Below are 22,034 nucleotides of genomic sequence, written 5' to 3'. Positions count from 1 at the left end.
AAAGGTACGTAGTTTCTTCACACTCACGTGGTAGAAAATCACCAGTGTTGCCAACGTGCCTCTGTTGGACTCGTATTTAGTTTTACGAGGGAGAAATGAGTTGCAAATCTGATACTTTTTTTTTGTTGTAAACGCAGCAAACCACTAATATTAACCCTTAAAGGGTAATGGAGGGTTTCACAGACCCCAGTGAAATTTCACTGGTCAGTGATTTTGTGTCACAGACGGAGCTTTCCCTCTCGTAAATTTTCCACTTTGTTGTCATTTGTTTTGCTATGGCCGTGTTATTCTGCGTTATGCCATATGAGTCATAGGCTATTTTGTGTACATAAACTAGCTCATGATCTGTCAGACTCTACGTTAACAGTTGTGATCACTTACTGGCTTGCATTACAGAAGAAACATTTTTTTTTTAAAATTTTGAATTGAATATTTTTTTAAAAAATATTAGTTTTATATATAATTTTCCTTTTATGATTTTTAATCTAAGAAAGGTGAAGAATACACAATGAACTGGAATGGGGGACTGAAGATAAACAAAGAATGGAAGAAGGTGTTAGAAAGAGTGGAAAGGACAAGAGAGAAAGAGGAGAGAAGAAGGAAGAAGAATGAAGGAAAAGGAGCGTGAGATAAAGAGTCCAACCACATTCACTTTCAGGTGAAAGTACAGTTGACAAGGGAAAGCCACCTGCTAGAATGTTCCAGAACAACTTTCTAATAATCTGGAGGGGAGTAGTTTTGTGTTTTATATATCGTCCTGTTTTGTACCTTGTTTCATTTGTACTTGGTGCAGAGTCTGAAGAAGACCTTGCTAGAAGGTTGAAACGTTTCGTTTAGTTTATATATTTTTGATAATAAAATAAATTTCTGCCTTGGTCAGCATATTGAGTTTTTCATATCATGGAAACAAGGCTTAATGGTGTTATAATTAATCTATTCATTTAACCTCAACTCCATGTGTATACAATTATGATGATTCTCTGTAGATGGTTTCAGTGCAATGCAAGTATTCTCATATTTGTTTCAATAGTTTGTCAAGAATTTTTATGCAGATATCCTTTAATTTCTTATGCTTTGTATACCTAATAATGCTCAACTGATGCAGTGGCGGCGATAGTATGCCAAAACTGGGGGCAAGGAAAGCTTACTTTCTATTGTTAGACAAGGCTCAGTATTAAGATGGCATAGTTCGGGGGCAAAAGTGAGGGGCAACTGTTTTTCCTCGCCCATCTAATAGCCTCCACTGCTATGCAGATTTAGATTTTTCAATACTTATCAATATTAGTTATACAAACAAGTAAGAAAATGTATGATCAGAGGTTTCGAGGTTTCGGAATAATTTCGAACAAACTTAATATTTCTAAAAACAAAATGTTTAAACTCGTACACTGAACATAGATATTTTCATCTTGTGTATGAGATTTTAAAAAGTACATACATTTTTTTTCATTTCTTTTACAGTTTTTATCTTTTCGTTTGATTGACTTGTTATTGATTTTTAGTGTTGGATATTATCCACAGCTTTTCTACCTACCTGTGGATGATCACGGCGATAAAGTTGAAATGAAACACCACCTCTTATGCCTTTAGAATTGGTTCGGATTGGGGGGGGGGGGCGTGCTGTTCGTCTTAATACAAGGTTAGTCGAGCAGACGAACTGTGAAGAATAAGCTTCTGTACACTAACAATGGCAGTGAGCGTTTCATGTTAGCAAGCATGAAAGTGAGCCTAAAGTAAACATATATTGCTTAAATATGTCTGTATTATATTGTACCGCAAATTTTGTCTGACCAAATTAATTTGAGTACATAATTAGGCACAAAGGGCGGGGCGAATGTTCTACCTTTTTAGGGGGGAGTGCGTCATAGTCCTTGGGGGGGATGGGCACCCCTGCATCAAGGTGATCTTTCGCAGATCTTACAGCCCACTAAATTTCATATCTATAGCCTGAGTGGTATCGGAGTGAATCTCATCCAAGATAAAATTGAATATGAAAGACTGCAAATTTTACAACTCTTGATCAGAAATGTTCTTGAAACTTTGAGCATCTGCATACACACTGAAAACGAAATGCATTAAATGTAAATGCATCGATTTATGCACTTATGTTTGACTTATTGTCTTTATCAAGAATCAAGTTTACTGTCTGATGCATTTTTGCATATCGTTTGTAAAGGTAAAGCCAAAATACATCACATGATGCAAGCGAACTATACTTTAATGCATCTTTTGATTCCGTTATTTATATGCTCGTTCCTGCATCATTCTCGATAATGAATTTAAACATTTGTTCTGAGCTACAGAACGTATGCATTTTTTGTTTCAGCTGATGCATTTATTTTTTGTGTGTGGTAGCGAATTCGGTTTTGTTTGACAAAAAAAACATAACTGAAATTGTTGCATTACCTTCGATTGATTGAGTTTGTGTTTTAAGTCCAATTTATGCACAGTAAACCTAATAGGGACTGGACCTACAGTTTAACGTGGGATGCGAACCACTATGTGCCTCGACCGGGTACCGAACCTGGGACCCCCTTGATTACAAAGCGACGACACTACCACTGCGCCATCTGGGAGGCCACAGTATCTTCGAGTACTGATCCACATTTACATTGGAGTGAAATTGAGCAACGCCTTATAATATAGAGGACTTTAAACTTAGTAATATAGAGCTTTGAAACCTACACTTGCCGCTATTGACACACTGAAGGGATAATTTAATATTCTTATTTGGCAACACTGATCAAGCTCGAACGTTTTTTCACAGAACTAGCTTTTCAGAAGATATTGCGCTAATGCGCTGCATTGCGACGCGGACAAAAACATAAAAGAAACGGTGTCACTGAATGAAAGACGTGTAAAGTTCCACGAACTGTGTGATATAGCGAAACGCACCACGTGGCAAAAAACACGACAAGCGTGACGTTGCTAATTTTTAACCGTAATAACAAAGTGGCATGTCTCAATGTGCAGATTGAGTGACGGTGCGGAATTGTACACTCACCTCACTTAGTTCTCCGACAGTTTGTTTCTTTATACAGCATTTTCCCAGAAGATATGTACAATTCAACCTACAAGTGTAGAGGAGAAGGTCTAAATATGGGCGAAGGTTTAAATATGGGTTTTGGAGTTATCAGCTCTGCCGGGTGCTGCAGCCTAGCAGAGGCTATTGGAACTGGTTATCTGTCAATTCGCAAGATAAAGTGGTGGTTAGTTTCGGCCTTGGACGCTGTTATAGAATTGCAACCTCCGAAAACTTTTTGCAGGTATGTTTTAACTCAGCGTTTTCTGAATTCTCATCTGCTTTGAATATGTTATGATATTAGCGGTACATAAAACAAATGTGGGCTTTTATAATGCCATGATTTGTTTGTGAAATATGTACCACAGAGAGCGAAAATAAATTGAAGAAGAAAAATAGCGTGATGGTCTAAATATGGGCTATGACATGACGTCTAATGCTGAGATCACATTTTCAACAAATATTTCGACGTTTTTCTTAATTTCGATTTTTCCCAATTCGCGTGAATTTCAAAACAACAGATTATTCATAAATATGAATTTTATAATCTTTTAGCAATAAATGACTGTTCTTTTTAATTTTAATTGCTTTTTGTGATATTACCACTAGTAGGCCATATTTAGACCACAATTTTGAAATACATCATTTTACCATTTTTTGGAAATTCATTTTTTTTAAAAAAATAAAAATGAAGACCTTCTATGCTTTAGCATGCTATTACATTTAAGTATATATTTCATAGATATGCATTTTTAAGGCAGATGCTTGATATATTATTTTTTTCCTCCGAAAATGACAAAATGAAAAGAGGGGCCCATATTTGGACCTTTTCCTCTATCAATATACGCTGTATAAAACACACCTTATTACTAACTTCGATGACCCTGTACAATTCTAATGTTACCAGCGGGTACAGTCACAGGTAATAAGAAAAACTAAATATGCTGACCAAGGCAGAAATTTATTCTATTTTAAAACATAAACTAAACGTAACGTTTCAACCTTCTAGCAAGGTCTTCTTCAGACTCTGCACCAAGTACAAATGAATTGATTGTTCATTGATCTGGTGTTTTAAGTCCACTTTATGCACAGTAAAGCTAATTGGGACTGGACCTACAGCTTAAAGTGGAATCCGAACCACTATATGCCTCCACCGGGTATCGAACCCGGGACCCCTCTATTACAAGGCGAGGACGCTACCACTGCGCCATCGAGGAGGCCAAGTACAAATAAAACAAGGTACAAAACAGGAAGATATATATACACAAAATTCACTCCCTTCCAGACACAAGATTATTAGAAAGGTGGTTTTTCTGGAACATTCCAGCAGGTGGCCTCCTTGTCAACTGTACTTTCACCTGACAGGCGATTTAGCTAAACATTTCCTATCATCTGGAATGTGGTGACAAGGGACCTTGCTAGAAGGTTGAAACGTTACGTTGAGTTTATGTTTTTAAAATAAAATAAATTTCTGCCTTGGTCTGCTTATTCAGTTTTTCACATCATGGAAAAAAGGCTTAATGGTGTTACAACAGGCACTATAAATGGGACCCCCTAGATCCTGAAATAATCGCTTTTCTGCAAATCGTGATGTGTGTTGCCTAATTCTGCGGCAGTGTCATTGAAAATTTGCTAGAGTTAGGCAACACTAATCACGATTTGCAGCAAAGCGGGTATTTCAGGATCTAGGGGTCCCATTTTTTTTTTGGTAATGACTGTACATATCTACTTTTACTATCATCATCATCTCATTTCAGCTAAGTAGCGTATCACGATGAAGGCGTGACCCGAACCCGGGCCCCCTGGCGTTATAACTCGATATACTAATCTCTTTGCCAAGGGGTCCGGCTGAAGGCTGCGGGTAACCTCTTAAAATCAATTTACACCAGCGACTTTCAGTGGGTCTGAAATATCCACGGACACGGGATTCTAACAGAAATCCACAGGAAGCGTTGAAATAACGCAACGTCAGATTTAGGCAACAAAAGACAGTTAACGACAAAACGGAACTCGCCAACGGCTTTAACGATCAGAAATTCGAACGAATCCACCATAAATAGTTCGAGAGAACATTTCTCAGCCCCAGTTGTACTCAGAAATGTAAACGTCAGCTTTAGGCAAGAAAAGACAGTTAACGACAAAACGGAACTTGCCAACGGGTTTAACGATCAGAAACTCGAATCCACCATAAATAGTTCAAGATATAATTTCTCAGCCCCAGTTGTATTTAGAAATTTATCGCGTGAACAGTTCCGGCCTCCAAGTTATGGGATTATCGATTAATACGTAAAGAGTTAACGCGGCGAGTGGCGCGCTATTGAAGTTTCATTTCAGGGACCGTGTCTTCACATGGCCCCATCCTCCTTGGTATATTGAAAATGTTGTTACTTTTTATATTCTCTACGTATTTTCCTCCATTGTGTGTCTTTTCAGCGTTGTTCGGTCGACTTACTTGCTTTTTTTTGAAAGTCCGGAACTTCAATCCCATCCTCGGTATGAATGACTCCTCTATCATGTAATGATCATTCATCCTCATTGTTGCGAGGACACGGGTCTTCTTTGTGGGTGTCCCCATATCAATTTCATCATATCATCACACTATTCATCGTCGCGATTATCCAAAAGTGGCATAAACGCGACGTATTCTAATTCAATCAAAGAATCAATGTGCTCTATACGTCGTGAAAGTTTTTGAGTGACGCACAGTACATGTTTATGTAAAAACGCGACGAAATTCGAGATGTTGCCGAGACCCTACCAGGTGTCGTATGATACCAATTGTATCTCTAAGGATCCATATAGTTTCTCTTCCTCTGCTACGACATACCGGTAGTGTACAGAAAAAGGATTAGATAACGCGCGGAACCAGGGTTGTTAAGGGTCCATGAACCCATAAATTCTAATTGGTTCAATTTGGCTCTGCAACCGGACCGGAACAATTTTTCTTGCACATTTTGAATTCGGTCTAATTTGCGTATTGTTTCATTTCAATATGGAACTTGGATCCTATTTTAACTGATCCGGAAAAGAGTTCCCGGACTGTATTTAAATTGATCCAGAAAAAAGGTTCCTGGACCGTATTTAAAATCAGCCGGAAAAAAGGTTCCTGGAGCGATTCGATATAGAAAGGTTCTTTACGGTCCAGAACCCATTTACGCTTACTGATTTTCTCTCCTGGACCGGAATTGAATTTATTTAAAATTTCGGGACCTTTAACGACCCTGTGTAGAACGAGTCATATCTAGTTTTAACATCTTGCGTTTCTTTCCCCCCCACTATTGACTAATCACAACTATTGATTACGGGAGCACCAATATTCGTACCAGGGACCTTCATTGGCTAGATCAAGGGTCGACAACACCGTGGAATGCTTAAACGGTAATAATCCATATAAAAACTCTTCGAAGGCAATTTTTTCATCACATATTACTCATCCCCATCTTCGCAAATTATCCAAAGTGGCACAAAAGCGAAGTAAAATAAAGCAAACCAATCGAAGGCAATTTTCACGAACTATCGAATATCCAGAATGTTGTAAAGTTGTTGCCACAATTCAGTTCGTCAACAAAACGCTCCAAACATTCAATATAATATTTGCAGTCTTCTTCTTTAAACCTTATATTTTCCAGAACACCCGTACCAGCTCACTTTCCCTATTCATAGTCTTCTCGGCTGCAGAAACATCCCCGCAAACGAGCGTTCACCCCGGAAAGACAATGTTTTAGGAAGTTGGAAGACAAAGCTGTTCATCGATCTGGGTGTTAATATTCCATTTCCTCCCCCCTTCCCCACCTCAGTTCAAGCATCCTCTTGAATTGTCCTCGACGTAAGCCAACGTCTCGATCGTTTCCGATCGAGAACTGAGAACAAAACATCTAGAAAATTCCATTAGATTCAAAAGTCTTCCTTATCTTTCAACCACTTGAAAGGAAATTGTTTTTGTTTCTTCTCTGTTTGTTTTGTTTCCCTCGCCTCTCTCTGTGCATTATGCATCTACGAGTAAGGAGAAATCCATTTTTCAGGGACTAGATTGAAGTCGTTATTACAGTTTCTGTTTAGACACTTGAAAAGTTGTAGAAAGCTTGCTGTGTGGTTTCGGAAAAGAATGAAAATATTCTAGAGTCTCGTCTTCTAAGGCAGGAAAATCATCATGAACGATCGCCGCTGAACAGGCACGCATTGGCAAGTTGATCTAAATGAAATCAAACGGAAGTAACCCATAAACGCCCGGTTCAGACCTGTTTAACTAGCTTCAGCTCGGAACATGAAGGGAAATGCTGTAATGATTACAAGAGAATTAGAATGGATCCAGAATGCGTACCCGATAGTTAAAACTGATCCAGAATGCCTTCCTGATAATTAAAACCTGTCCAGAATGCCTACTCAAGAATTAAAAATGGATCCAGAATGCCTACCCAAGAATTAAACCTGTCCAGAATGCCTACCCAAGAATTAAAAACTGATCCAGAATGCCTTCCTGAGAATTAAAACCGATCCAGAATGCCTACCTGAGAATTAAAACTTGTCCAGAATGCCTAACTGAGAATTACAACCGGTCCAGATTGCCTACCTGAGAATTTAAAACTCCCCAGAATCCCTATCAGAGAATTCAAGCCGGTCCAGAATGCCTACCCAAGAATTAAAAACTGATCCAGAACACCTTCCTGAGAATTGCAACCGATCCAGAATGCCTACCCAAGAATTAAACCTGTCCAGAATGCCTACCCAAGAATTAAAAACTGATCCAGAATGCCTACCCAAGAATTAAAACCTGTCCAGAATGCCTACCTGAGAATTAAAACTTGTCCAGAATGCCTAACTGAGAATTACAACCGGTCCAGATTGCCTACCTGAGAATTTAAACCTACCCAGAATCCCTACCAGAGAATTCAAGCCGGTCCAGAATGTCTACTCTAGAATTAAATCTGCCCAGAATGCCTATGAGAATAAAAACCGGTCCAAACAAACTTCAAACTTCACATATACCAAATTGTTTTATTATGCGACTTACTTATACAGGCTACTGATTATTCCTTAGTAGATTATGTGAGGGGTTCAGAGCACAAGTGTCGTAACTCCATTCAAGACCGTTTTGAGAAAGAGGTACATTTAGTACAATGTTTAGCTGTTGGAGCACAAACATAGTGGACCCTCTGCGAGCAAGAATTTGAAACTTACGAGATACTTTCTTTAAGAGTGAAATGTTGATACTTCACAGTTCTCAGTTATACGAGTACATATAACTCCATTCCCGTGAAAAGTGTAGTTACGTCACTTGCGCTCTGAATCCCTCATATGTATTTCTTTATTGTACGGTATATAGTAATAAAAATCTGAACTGTTCCCTGAAACGTTTTGTGCCGTTAAGGTTCCGTGTCGAAGCTATTAGCACTTGAAAAACAACACACTCTATCTTGTACATGTGCAACCATACCGCAAAGATTCATAGTTACCATTATCATTTTATTTTTCTGATAATAATATAATATTCCACGCAGACAGCATCGTGCCAGCAGAGCCACCGGAGTTAAACCCTCCCTTTTAATTCATGCATCGCATTGCGTCCCCTGTTTTCTGCTTTTGCATTAGATAAAGGTTTCATACTTTTGTTGAGAAATCTTCACATGACTCGGATTCTTACACAGACTGTCGGAAATGTACTAAATATTTCGTTGTTTTTTTGATTGATGAAATAAATGTCAGTGGCAACCATGAATCTGTTATGCATTGATGCGTACGTGCAGGATAGAAAATGTTTTTCTAGAGTTCGTATCGTCTAAACGAACCTTAATGAGCAAAACTTTACTGAGAGAAGTTGTTAGATTTAATGTCTCCTACACCCTGTGAAAGCTTGTCGGTGTTGTGCGTACAAACCTACACACACACACGCACACGCACATGCACATGCACAAGAGCCTCCCCGATTGGCGGAATGGTAGCGTCGTAATCAAGGTGTTCCTGGTTCGATACCTAGTGAAGGCGCATAATGATTCAGATCACACTCTAAATTCTAGGTCCAGTCAAGATAAACTTCTGTGTGCATAAGTAGACTTAAAAACAAAAACTCAACACACACACACACACACACACGCTACATTCCAAACTTATCAGTTTCCCGTTTTTAACAGTTTCAAATTCTGTATCGACATTTTTTTTATAGAATCAGTTGGGATAGAATTTAGAAATACAAGTTTGAAGAGGGAGCATCTTCTGTAAACATACTAACTGCTGTAAGTTTAGAGCTTTTAGTCAGATATTTTTGTATTTGCTAAGTAATTTGAAGGACTGCCATGTTATTGCATTTAATAGGGTGTCTACAATTTCATAAAATCAAAATTCTCTGACTTTTCCAGGTTTTCCAGATTAATAACAAAAATTTCCCAGACCAATAACGAAAATTCTTAGGACCAGTAACAAAAATTTTCCAGACGATGTCATTAGGGCAATTCACGTATTTAAACATGTGTGTAAGGTCAAATTAGCTAAACATCACACTTGGAATCCCACGTATGCAAGTTTTTAGAATGTTAAAAGCAGTGATGTGTGTCTACGCGTAAACAACGATTGTCTACATTCTATGTGTAGACAATTTAGGCTATGAAGTCAACGTAGACAACATGGCGCTTGGCGTTCTCCGTGTAAGGCATGCGCATCGTTCTAGAAACAGCAACCAGCATCAGCAGGTGGAAATAGAGAGCGTGAAGTATTCCACTGTCCAGATATAAGTGTTGTAAGTATTTATTTACGTTCAAACAATTCATTAGGTATTAACTGAACTGCAAAATAAACTTGCCGCGACATATCCAAAAAAAAGCGATGTCAGTAGAATGACAAGATTTGTTTTATTTCTATTTCAACCATATCACACCTGGAAAAATCTGTTTCAAAGACATATGCACTTTCCTAAGCAGTAATAAGACAAAACATATATTTTTAGCCTTCCGTTTTGTCAGTGTAAAAAATAATGTCAGTTTTCACTATGGCTGTCATTTGTTTTTCTTCCGGTAGTCCCTTCCCCCCTCGTTTGTGAAAATTCAATAACATTGATTAAGTCGGATGGTCTTAAGTTGGTTATAGGCCAAGATTATCGACACGTTTGAAGAAAAAAATACTTTCTCTTTCAAAGACCACTGGGATTTCCTTCTTCCCTGTTGTTTCCATTGTCTACGGTAGACTATGTAAACTATAAGCCAATGATTATGCGTAGACAACGCATGTAGACGTAAACTTATAGTCTACGGCACATCACTGTAAAAATGAGAACAGAACTGAACCAAAATTGACTGTTGTATAGGAGTATCAAGGGCAAGCTTTCACGTAATATGTGCCATGTATGGACTAGTGGTAAACAAAGAATTCTTCTTTATATAAAACAACATAAGAATTATTCCGAAAATACATGATTAAGAGTAAATAAAGTTTATTTTAGTAGATTTCTACTTGAAAATAGTTTAAAACATGGCTTTTTCCTAGAATTTTTAATATACAATTTTATTGTAACTACGGTAATACTCAGGATATCAAATGTATTCAAGTATAGATTGTCCACAACAAATTTAGAATTTCTTGCTTGGCCTATTTCTCCTTTGTTCAAAAATCTAATTTTAATGCCCTCCTACAAAAATATTGATTTTTCCAGAAATACAGTAAATTTCCTTGACATTTCCATAAATTTTCCCGAAAAAGTAAATTCCCTGACTTTTCCAGAAAAAGTAAATTGCCTGACTTTTCCAGAAAAAGTAAATCCCCTGACTTTTCCAGAAAAAGTAAATTTCTTGACTTTTCCAGAAAAAGTAAATTCCCTGACTTCCAGAAAAAGTAAATTCCCTGACTTTTCCAGAAAATGTCAATTCCCTGACTTTTCAAGAAAAAGTAAATTCCCTGACTTTCCAGAAAAAGTAAATTGCCTGACTTTTCCAGAAAATGTAAATTCCCTGACTTTTGCAGGATTTTAAGGTTTTCCAGACTGATAGACACACTGATTTAAGCGAAGTAGGGCAAAAGGTTTCTAGATGAAAATGAATTCATCTGTATTTGTATTTGAGTTATATTGATCAGTCAAACAAATAAACATATCAATCGCGACCAAACTTTAGGAACACCCGGTAGATTATCCATGAAGAAACTAAAAGTGTTTATGAGACTAAGCCATCGTATAGCTCATTTACAACAGACATGGTTCATAAAACTTGACATTCAGAACACATAAGGAAATATATCCTAATACTTATATTTTATTTCTTTCCCTCCCGTGAAGCAGCTGCGTGGAAAAAACAGTTTCGTAGATAAATAGTCCACTTTCAGCAACACTAGAGACACCTACTGGCAAGGCAATCCAGTTAATGGTTTCTCGCTGCAGGCTATCCGACGAGATTTCCTCACAGAATTGACTCGATTCGCAACACGCTTTCCATGTCTGATTAATAGACAAAGATTTGACCGGAGCGGATCTGACATTTTCAGAAACGAACGATTTTCGAAATGGACTCCGATGAAAATTGAGACGGAGGTTAATTTGGGTTTCTGGATGGTGCAATTTGCGGGTAAAGTTCATTGACTCGACGTCACTGCCATCTGTTGTCAAGTACTGAAGAGGTGTTGAATTGCGTGTGAATGATTATCATGCCGTTCGATACAATGACCGTTAAAGGTGGCAGCAGTGTAGCACCATAATAATTAAGATAATTGGCTTGTTTGTGTTAATGAACTTTGAGCGCTCTATAAACCAGGTCGCGGCAGGTGCTTGCCTGTTGAAAACGGATTGTTATTGAATTATTCCATCCGTCTAACTAGACATCCTAGGGGGGGGGTCATTGTTTGTTCGTGTTAGTGATGATTTGCACACGGACAAAGTCATAGCAGCCAACCCCACCACGGGGGGCTAGTGGCGTCACCAGAAATTATTATTTTGGTGAAGCTGAGTTCAATATTTTCAGATAGATTCTGCTTCACTGGTCATCACCAACATTCATAGTTAGAGGCATGCATGGCCTCCCCGATGGCGCAGTGGTTATCGTCGTCGCATTGTAATCAAGGAGTCCCGGGTTCGACCCCGTGGAGGCACATAGTGGTTCGAATACAACTTTAAACTGTAGGTCTAGTCCCGATTAGCCTTACTGTGCATAAAGTGGACTTAAAACACCAAATCAACAACAGCAATCTTAGAGGCATGCATATTTACTTTTTGAGGAAAACACGAAATGTGAAATAAACACATTGTAATGTTAATTTTTCATGTTTCTGAAAGGTGTGAGGTGCATTTTTTTGCCCTGCTTTGTCACGAAATGATGCGAAATGAACTGCAAAATGCGAAATGGACTCTTATACACGAAATTTAGAGTTTATATACCGACGCGACAGCCGGTCCGCGTGGCGGAGTGGTTAGCACATCGCGGTATGACGCTAGGGGTCCCGGGTTCGAATCCCGGCCTGGGCGTGGATGTTTGTGAGTGTCCATTCATCAATTTCATCATGTGATCACTCATCTCCATATTCGCAAATTAGACAAAAGTGGCACAAAAAGCGAAGTAAAATAAAGCAAATCAAAATCAAATCAAAATACCGACGCGACACTTTCTGAAGTCAAAATTAGCTATCCTGAGAGTTATGCAATTCAAGGAAAAATTGATTAATTCTGCTGTAAGTACATATTTCAGAAGCAAAAATGGGTCCCATTATACAGGAATAAATTTAACATTCTGTTAAGGACATAAATGTCCTATTGGAAAGAATATGTTTATTTTATTTAAATCAAATTTTGGTTTATATTTACATTTATGAAATCAAAATGTCATTTTTATATACCGCTTTTGACCACTATGACGGCGACATTTTATTTTATTTACCGCTTTTGAACCAGAAATTGACTGTTTTTATACCGAAATTTTGCTTCTATTTACAAAAAATATGTGCCTCTATTCATAGTTAAACTTACTGCTAAAGTATGTCATTTTATGTAGCATCGCTTTTCTGCCACTCTTGGCTAATCGCGACGTTGAACGATGGTGAAATTAATGAAGGAACATTTGCGAGGAACACCCATGCCAAGGCCGGTATTCGAACCCAGGACCTCTGGCGTCGTAACACGCTGTGCTAATACTATTCCACGAAGGTCGACACGTACCAGTGGCAAGAACCAGCAGTTCTAGTAATAACCTCATCATTGACCAGTGCCTGCTCAGCAACTTCAACTAAAGTAGCCACTTTGAAAATAATGCCTTTCACAAAAGTTACATACATTAGAGCGCTATCGACATTCAGAGACCTGCACAAGACCTGGAGCAGACCCGTTCGCGAAACATCGCTCCTAAAACGCCATGCAACCTGCGCAACACCCTCGCTTGAGCAGCTTGTATGCCCACCTGCCCAGATCGTTCCTGGCAGGCATTGTAGACCCGCCGGGTACCCGCAGTCTTACGATACCTATACCGCGTTTGTTACAACCTGTCCCGGTTCCCGCGCTAGCTGATCGCTGGCTTTTCTCCGTGCTGGTGAAAGTCAAAGCCAGGCAGCCAATTAAAATACCCAACGTCGCAACAGCGTATACGTAAGCGCCTCTCTTCTGGCTTCCATTCGCTCCTCGCTGCCCAGCAGACGATTTTTTCCTCGTTTCTCATTGGCACCGAAACTGTCGAGTGATCCCTAGCGCGGGAAAAGGGACAGGTTCTAACAAACGCGGTATAGTAGGTCTCAGTTCGTTCTTTCCATCAACTGCAGGCCCCTCCCTCTACATGACGTAGTTGCTTCGAGTAGAAACTGCACAGGTCGCACACCTGTCTGCAAGTGTTGCCAACTGCAATAGATTTCCACTACTTACAAAGGGAACTCAAAGCCACATCGCCAATGAAATGAGATTTAAGAATTTGCTAGTTTTGCCCCCACGCACATTGAAATAGGTTTTCCGTGGTATAGGTTCCATAAGAATATGTCGTAAACAACCAATAATCCAGGGCACTACTGGAACATGTCACGTTCGACGCCGAGGTCGCGAGTAGAGCAACACACTATTCTACTGCAACACCAGAGTCGTAGCCAGGCAGGGGCATTGCCGTTACCCCCCCCCCTTTTCTGAAGTTTGGTAAACTACTTTGTAAAATTTGTTTGCAGTGACGAGAGAAAATGTAGACTTCAGATATTACTTTACTCAAAACTTGATAAAGGTTAAATTCACAGAATACAAAGAACAGATAGGCGTAAAATGATTTCATTTGATTTACGAGCCGAAGTCAAAGTAGCAGGTAGTAATTAGAATATTTTCCCTCGGCTTCAGCTATGAATGGGAAGATATTGAAAATATATTGTAAGTATTTGAACAATATTTCTAGATTTCCTGTGTCCTACATTAACTTAATGATTAGGCTACACACACAACACACACATATAATTTACTTTCATATAATACTATTAAACCTTTGAAAATTGACTTGGTTTATGAAGCCCTCCCTGATAACCCTTCAGCCCCCCCACCCCGCCAATCAATTCTAGCTACGGGCCTGCAGAGGCGCAACCACGAATTTTCTTTTGGAGGGGCAAGTACCTGGATAAACGTGCCAACAACAACAACAATAACAATAATAGTAATAAAGTAACATCAAAGGCATTATTATTCTCATGAATCATGCAAAAAGGGGGTGGGTAGAAGTCGGTTCTAACGCATTTGTATTGAAACAAAAGATTTGAATTTTTTTTTCAACACCTTAATTTCACATTAGCTAATAATGGAAAACAAGCACACAAACTGTTTTTGAAAGAAAGAAAGAACGTGCATTCCGAATGTTCATATGGCATGTAAAATTTTCATGTAAAATATTTTCTTTTCACATATGAAACATGAATTTGAAATTAAAATTTTGGGTGCGTCAGCACTAAGCCTATTTTTCACCCGTCACATTATACGGGGTCCAGTCCCTTATTGTTACACATAACATATCTAACGTTGCATAACTAAAATCATAAAATATTAAAATTTTCTGACTTTCGTTAAAAGCTGAGGCTGTAAAGGAGCACTCAGCACAAATAAGGACGAACCACAGGACAACACAAACAAAATTATACTGGCCATGGGGCCAGTCGCCAGAGCCTCGTTAGTCTACAGTCCAGAGTGTACTACGTGGAAGACATATGAAACATGGAGCGACGTAAAATAAGAAAATACATATGCAACATGTTAACACTAAATTGTGTACGTATTCAAAGTTTCTTTAATGCATATTTAAATACATTACATAATCAATTAATCAATCTCATAACAAACCAACATTGATAGCAATGTTGGCATTGGGCCGCCATGGCATTCTCTGTTTTAAAACGTTTTTCATTTAGATCGTTCGGCTCCCAGGGCCGACCTCAGCTACCCCCTAGCTACGTCATTGAACTTGATGAGACTGTATAATATACTTTAATATATTTCTACTTTCATAAAATTTGAAATCAAGGGGTTGCAATTGCCCCTCCGTTCCCCTCTGCAGGTTCCCTTTGCCGTCTGGAAGGAATAATACAAGAATAATATGAAAACTAATTCCATCTTGAGTATCTTTTAGCCTAGTTTTTCTTTTACTTTCATGTTTGCCCCCCCCCCCCCCTTGCCCAACCTCGCTAGACTTAATTTTCGTCGAAAGTTAATGAGCAATGCCCCCTGCCCCCTGTGGTTGCGCCACTGCGTGCCTGGTTAAGACACCATGTAATGAAAAACAATTAGTTTTCGATGAGGAGCTTTCTGTTTGCCTGATCATTCATTTAAATAAATGAAGCTGTAATATTGTGTGCATTTCCTGGCAATAAGATAAAAACTGCTTACGCTGGACTGAAATCGCTAAGTATATAATTTCTCCTTGGAGGAGAGAGCTCCTCCTAGGACTTCGTAGGATTTAGGAGCTACGTAAGTAGGCAACACTGGCTGCAGCTGTCCACGTGGTGAAGAAACGCCTGGAGCGACGCTGTCGGAGGATTGTCCTTCCAGCAGGTTTTGCAGGCGCCCGGGTCTTGTTGAATGCCCAGGTACCTTGTAAGCGAAGAGCGCCTTGAAGACGAGGAACCCGGGTAAAGACGCAAGTCGACTCGTTGCCGTGGGCAGGCGAGCAGGTAAACCTGTTCTCGCGGGGCACGAAGCACGGGTAGCCAAAAGCTAGACTTTGCAGTACTCTGTCGACATTTACCTAAAAATAGAGTAATAGCAAAGTCGTAGCATACACTCCTCCCTCAGTCGCCTGACTTCGAGTCACATGAGGAGAATGTCAAGTGTTACGCCATATGCACATTTTCTCATTAATATTTGGCACACACAGGAGATATGCTATGTAGAAAAAAATTACAGCAACAAATGCAAATTCGATCAGGACTAGAGCCCGGGTCTCTTGCATACCGTGCAATTTCTTTACAAACAGGCTGTCGCTGTGGGTGCAGTCCACTAGCGCACAAAAATGTGACTGTGCGCTCGTGGTATATGAAAGGTGCCACGAGCGCACCAATGCTGCGTTGCCACATCTATGATTGTGTAATGGCTAGGTTAGGTTAGGTTAGGTTAGCTTCGACTATGTCTCTGGGGTCTACTGATGTCTCCCTCCTTCTGCAGCGATACATTGCCCGTCTTACGAGGCCAAATTCTTTATGAGATAGTGAGGATATTTAAATGGAATAGGGTGTTATGAATATAGCCACTCACATAATATATGATACATAATATGTTAACTTATAAGAACCCAGCCGGGGTCCCTTGAAAGGCAAAAACAGTTGACACAACGTGGCAACGTCGCCATGGATTTTGTGCGCTCATGGTATACACTTTTAATCACGAGCACACGCAGCTTTTTGTTTGTGCGCTCCCGGCCTACGGTCGTCGCTGTTTTACCTGTGTATAATTGCCTCTATCAGTGTTGCCAGGTAAACTGAGTTAACATCAACGTCAACAGTGTTTCAAAGGCAACTGATCCCGTTGTGGTAGCACGTGCAGAGACAATTCCTAGCACGTAAACCAGCGACAGCGAAAAATCAAGGGAAACCAGGGCTGGCTCGGTATCTCAATTGGTGTCGACCTCCGGGACGGAGTGGTTACGCCTGGGGTCTCGGTTTCGAATCCCATGTAAGCAGTGGCGGCGACTGGGTTCCAAAACTAAGGGGTAAGGTGCCAAAACTGGGGGGTATTTCAGTATATTCCCCTTTGCAGATAAGGTTTAGCATAGTGCTGGAGCAAAAGTGATGGAAAGTGGGGGCAACTCCCCCCTCGCCCCCCTAATCGCAGCCACTGCATGTAAGACATGGATGTTTGTGTTTGTCTGTCCTGAACGATAAAGTAGAAAATTTGAATTAACTTGGGGGTTTTCCTTATAAAACGAAGTTGGTAGAATAGTGGCGTGGTATATCAGAGACCCGGGTTCGAATCCTGTACGAGCCTGCATTTTTCTCGTACACTGTTCACACGAAGAGAAAAACACGGTATATCCACTTAAATCACTTGAACAACTAACGATTTTACCATCAACGAGTTTTCAATTTCACAATTAGGAGCTGAGTGGTTAGCGCAGCCCGCTAGAAAGATTGGAGTCCCGGCCTAGCCATGGTGTTCTTTGTGAGAGTCCTTTCATCAATTTCACCACACCATCACCAATACTCATCGTCGCGATTAGCCAAAAGTGGCAGAAAAGTGACGCTAATTAACAAAAATCAATTCAAACCAAACAAAATTAGGAGAAGTGGATGGCAAGGAATTTCTTTTTACTCTCAGCGCTAGTAACGTTCTAGCACTTTTAATCGGATATATTTATTTAGGCCAGTTTCAAAGAAAATTTAAGGATGACCAATTTACAGGACCTAGTAGAGCACACTGGCCACACCCCGGTATATTGCCCGACGTTGGATTGTAAAGAATGGAGCTATTCTCAGAATACCACACAAACAAAGTTTACTCTTAGATAAGAAAGATGCGGATAACTGTAAAATATTTTTTTAAACGACGCAGGGCCTACAAATTGAGTGTTTACCTACCCTGACAGCATGTTGGCCGTAATACCTTCACTTCAATATGAATATAGTTACTTTTGAACTACCATATTGTCGCTTGACACGGCAAAATACACATATAAAATCATCATTGTTCTCTGTCAAATTAACTGCTGGACATATCCAGCTGACTACTTTGTCGGCTTGGAGGCCATAATGTAAATATTTCTCTTGAGTTGGAACTACAGAACTTGAGCATTGGTAATAAACAGAAAAATTATTAATAAGAACCCCAAACCAGTTCTTGTTGTATATACTAGTAAATTGTAAAAAAAGCACCATTGAAATAGCATGTATACTTGCATGAAGACAGCGAGAAACCGCTAATTATTTAAAAGAACGAGATTGTAGTCATTCTTCCAGTTGCTTACGCGGTAGGTTATAGTTACATACTGCGACGTGGCACTGGCTAGTGAAGATGAAATACCTTTATCGTATCTGGCAGGAGCGGCAAGTGCGTTCCTTACCTTTGTCTTACTACGACATCTGTTGGTATTATTGAATACTAGACCCTCCCAAAAAGTAGGCTTACCATGCGTCCTGGATTAGCTCGGACAGTCCTAGTTTTTTACAGCTGTCCGGGATGATATCAGGGATTGCAAAATGTCCGGGGTTTTGAGAATCTGAACATGAAAATAGCTACCGGTATAGAATATTCACGACCAAAATTTATGACCGGCAAGGATCAATTATACCTTTTCTGATTTACAAGAAAGTGCACAAGTTATTAATGCAATTGTAAAAGATGCCGTAAATATTGATGACCTATTCGATGAACAAGTTAACTCCAAACCAAAAGGTAGGTTGTGGTTCAAGTTCTGAAAAAGTACCAGATCCTATTGAAGAGAAGTGGCAAGCAATTTTTAAGGTGTTTCAAAAGACTGATATTTCACGTAACAACATTTCTAAAATGGTTGAGTTTGCTATGTCTTTGCCTGGAACATCTGCTCCAGTTGAGAGAGTATTTTCAATTATGGGGAATATTTGGTCTGCAGAAAGCGGTAGACTTCTAGTATCCACTGTTAAACATCTGCTGAAAGTTAAAATTAATTCAGAACTTTCATGTTGTGAATTTGGTGTTATTAAAACAAACAAGCCATTTCTGAAAAAAAGTCATGTCTAGTGAAAAGTTCAACTGAGTCAACTTGCAGATAATGCTACCTAGAACAGAGAAGCTTCCTAAACATCAGAAAATGTATTATTCAATTAAACATTTGAAAATTAATTGATTGGTTTTAGAAAATAATGTTAATTTTTTTTTGTACAATTTATAGTTTAATGTTCCAATAAAATGTTAAGGCTTTTAAGTAATTTCAATTTATTTTTGTAAAAAAAACAACCTGAAATTCAGCAGTAACCAGTTGATCGCGAATATGTCCTGGGTTGGACCAAAAAAAATATGGTAAGCCTACCAATAAGCAACTTGGGAGATATATGCGAACAGTAACAAACCTAACGTGCCTAATCTATCTACGTCAGCGGCTTCACCAGGATTAATCATGTGAGGGTGCTGAGGGGTGCAGAATTAAATTTAGAGGGTGCGATGTTGAAAATAAAGAAAAATGAAACATGTATGCTTCAGCCACTACATCAAATAAGTAGGCATCTATGATAATATGCCAATGAAACTGAAAAATACTAGCAACTTGCTTCGTTTTCGCTTGATTTTAGCACAACAATGACATGTTTAGAAATTTGAAAGGAACAGCTTGTTCCATGACGTACATGGATTACCGGAGGATTTTTTTCCAGGAAGAGGCAAGAACAGCGGTCTCACTTCAGTACCTAACATTCGGTGCTCAATGTGACGGCATGACATAATATAGGTAACGCTCTGCAAGTGTTTCGTTTGAACATAGGTTTTGAAAATGGGGTGTTGAAGAGGGTACGGAATAAAGGTAAGGTACGCACAAGCACCCCTTGGCACTCCCCCTGGCGCCGCCTCTGATCCACGTAGGCATATAATAGCATAAACAAGCATGTAAGTAGATTGGGCAGGTTAAGTGTTGTTTATATAAGCTATTATGTGCATATGTGGGTAGGTAAGGTTTGGTGCTGTTCTATATATCTGCCAAGTTGCTAAGGCTGTCGCTAGCTGTTGGACCCATAAGCTAGCTGATTAAAATTTGAATAGCCTACGATAAATTTCAGGCGGGATACAATATTATTTTCAATTGTAAGCATTGCTCATAATGCATAAATGAACGCCTCACTCCTGGAACGTTCTATGTTGATGGATTTTCTGCTCCCCCTAAAATTAAACAAGGCAGCAAAATTTTCTCAAACAGTTTCTCCAAAGATCGAGCAGATTGATAAGCCGGTGCAAGGCCTCTACAATCAGAAAAAAATATAGCTATTATCTATCAACTGTAAGATTGAAATTAGTATAAACAAATACACGTGACTTGTGAGAAGTCCCATTGGTTAATTTCTTTTGCGTGGTACTATAGTGCGTATGACAAAGGTACATGTGAATCATGCAAGTATTGTCAATCATGATGAATTAGGAATCCAGAATTAAGGAACTACTTGTTGCAAGTCACGTGGTTTTGTTTACATCGATTCTGTTTTTACTGTGAACGGAGTATAAACCAAATATTAAAAAAAAGAATAGGTATGCACAATAAGATAGGTAGCACATATTCTTGTACGATACATTTCAAATCTTTTCTTTCATTTGGGTATTGATTGAACAGCTTAGTGCAGAAGAATGCGAAGTTATCCAGAATTGCCTGTACGTCTTATTTCCTATTATCCGTCCGCCATAATAACGAAGTAATGTAAGTGAAAGCACATTACTTCTGAAGAATTCTATTGGCTGCTCGATGGTAGCTGTGCAGCAATCTTGCACGTATGAATATATATGGCCATAATCTGTGATTAGGTTAGGAGATTTAAAACTGATTTTACGACGTGTCGACTATTCGTGTGTATATAGATGGACCACTTGTTCAATCTGAGAAACTTGAATCGCTTCAATATTTACTAGTCATACAAAGAAAAAAGCTTTCGGTAAATTAAACAGAAAAAAAACTCAAGAATATGATTGATGTTAATATGAATTGCACTTGAAACACTTTTTCCACAATATTATACACAGCTACCTGTATTACCATAGGATTATTTAAAATAAATCGCTCCCAAGTGATTTATTGGTAACGATTAGATATAGCGGAAACACATTTCTTGAAATTTACAGGAGAAAAGACGAGAAAGTACTTATGGAATTTAGTTCTTGTGGAGTGTCTGAAACTGGGAAAAGTGTTTTTTTCGAATTGTGCAAGTTATTCGGCCTGTAAATAAGGTACTTTTCGACATTCATGTATCACCGTTGCACGATAGCTCGTGCCACCATTGCCGTCAACTACGTACGTGAATCAAATGTTCCGTGCGTTCGATTATGTAACCCCCTGTCAGTGTAGCAACCACGCGGTAGTTTTACAAGATGACGTGTGAGCGGGATTTTTTTTCCAATTTAATTTTCTGTTTGCTTAACCTAACTGAACCTAACCTAACCTTCCGTGAATGGTTTGTGGGTCAATTTTCGCTTAAAAACCTTTTGTGAATAGTTTGTGCGGCATTTATCGGTTCATAAAGTAGTATGAAATACAATACTACTGGCGCACTTATAGCGTAGAAAAGAAGAGGTCATTTGATTAAACAGCCCGATTTGCCTACACTTAAAATTATGCCAAGATGCCCTTATTCCCCAATTCTTCAAGTGTGATATGCTCTTAATTCTAAGAATTTTGAATCCTAGTGTAGAAAAGAAGAGTTCATATGCCCCGATTTGCCTACACTTAAAATTATGTCAAGTACCCATATGATTTTATTGTTTATAGTGTGTTATTCTGTCAAAATCCCAAGAATCCTGAATTCTAGTGTAGAAATGAAGAACTCCCCTCAGACAGATTTGCCTATGTGTGTAAAAGCTACTTCTCTCAGTTTGTTGTCCATAAATTTGTCAAAAATAGCCTCTTTTGATATTGTTTTGACTATACTTAAAACTAGGGCAAAA

The sequence above is a fragment of the Lepisma saccharinum genome, chromosome 15, assembly GCF_977018435.1.
Source record: "Lepisma saccharinum chromosome 15, izLepSacc3.1, whole genome shotgun sequence".
NCBI classification, from domain to species: Eukaryota; Metazoa; Arthropoda; class Insecta; order Zygentoma; family Lepismatidae; genus Lepisma; species Lepisma saccharinum.
The sequence above is the reverse complement of the archived record's forward strand: the minus strand, read 5'-3'. Positions refer to the sequence as shown.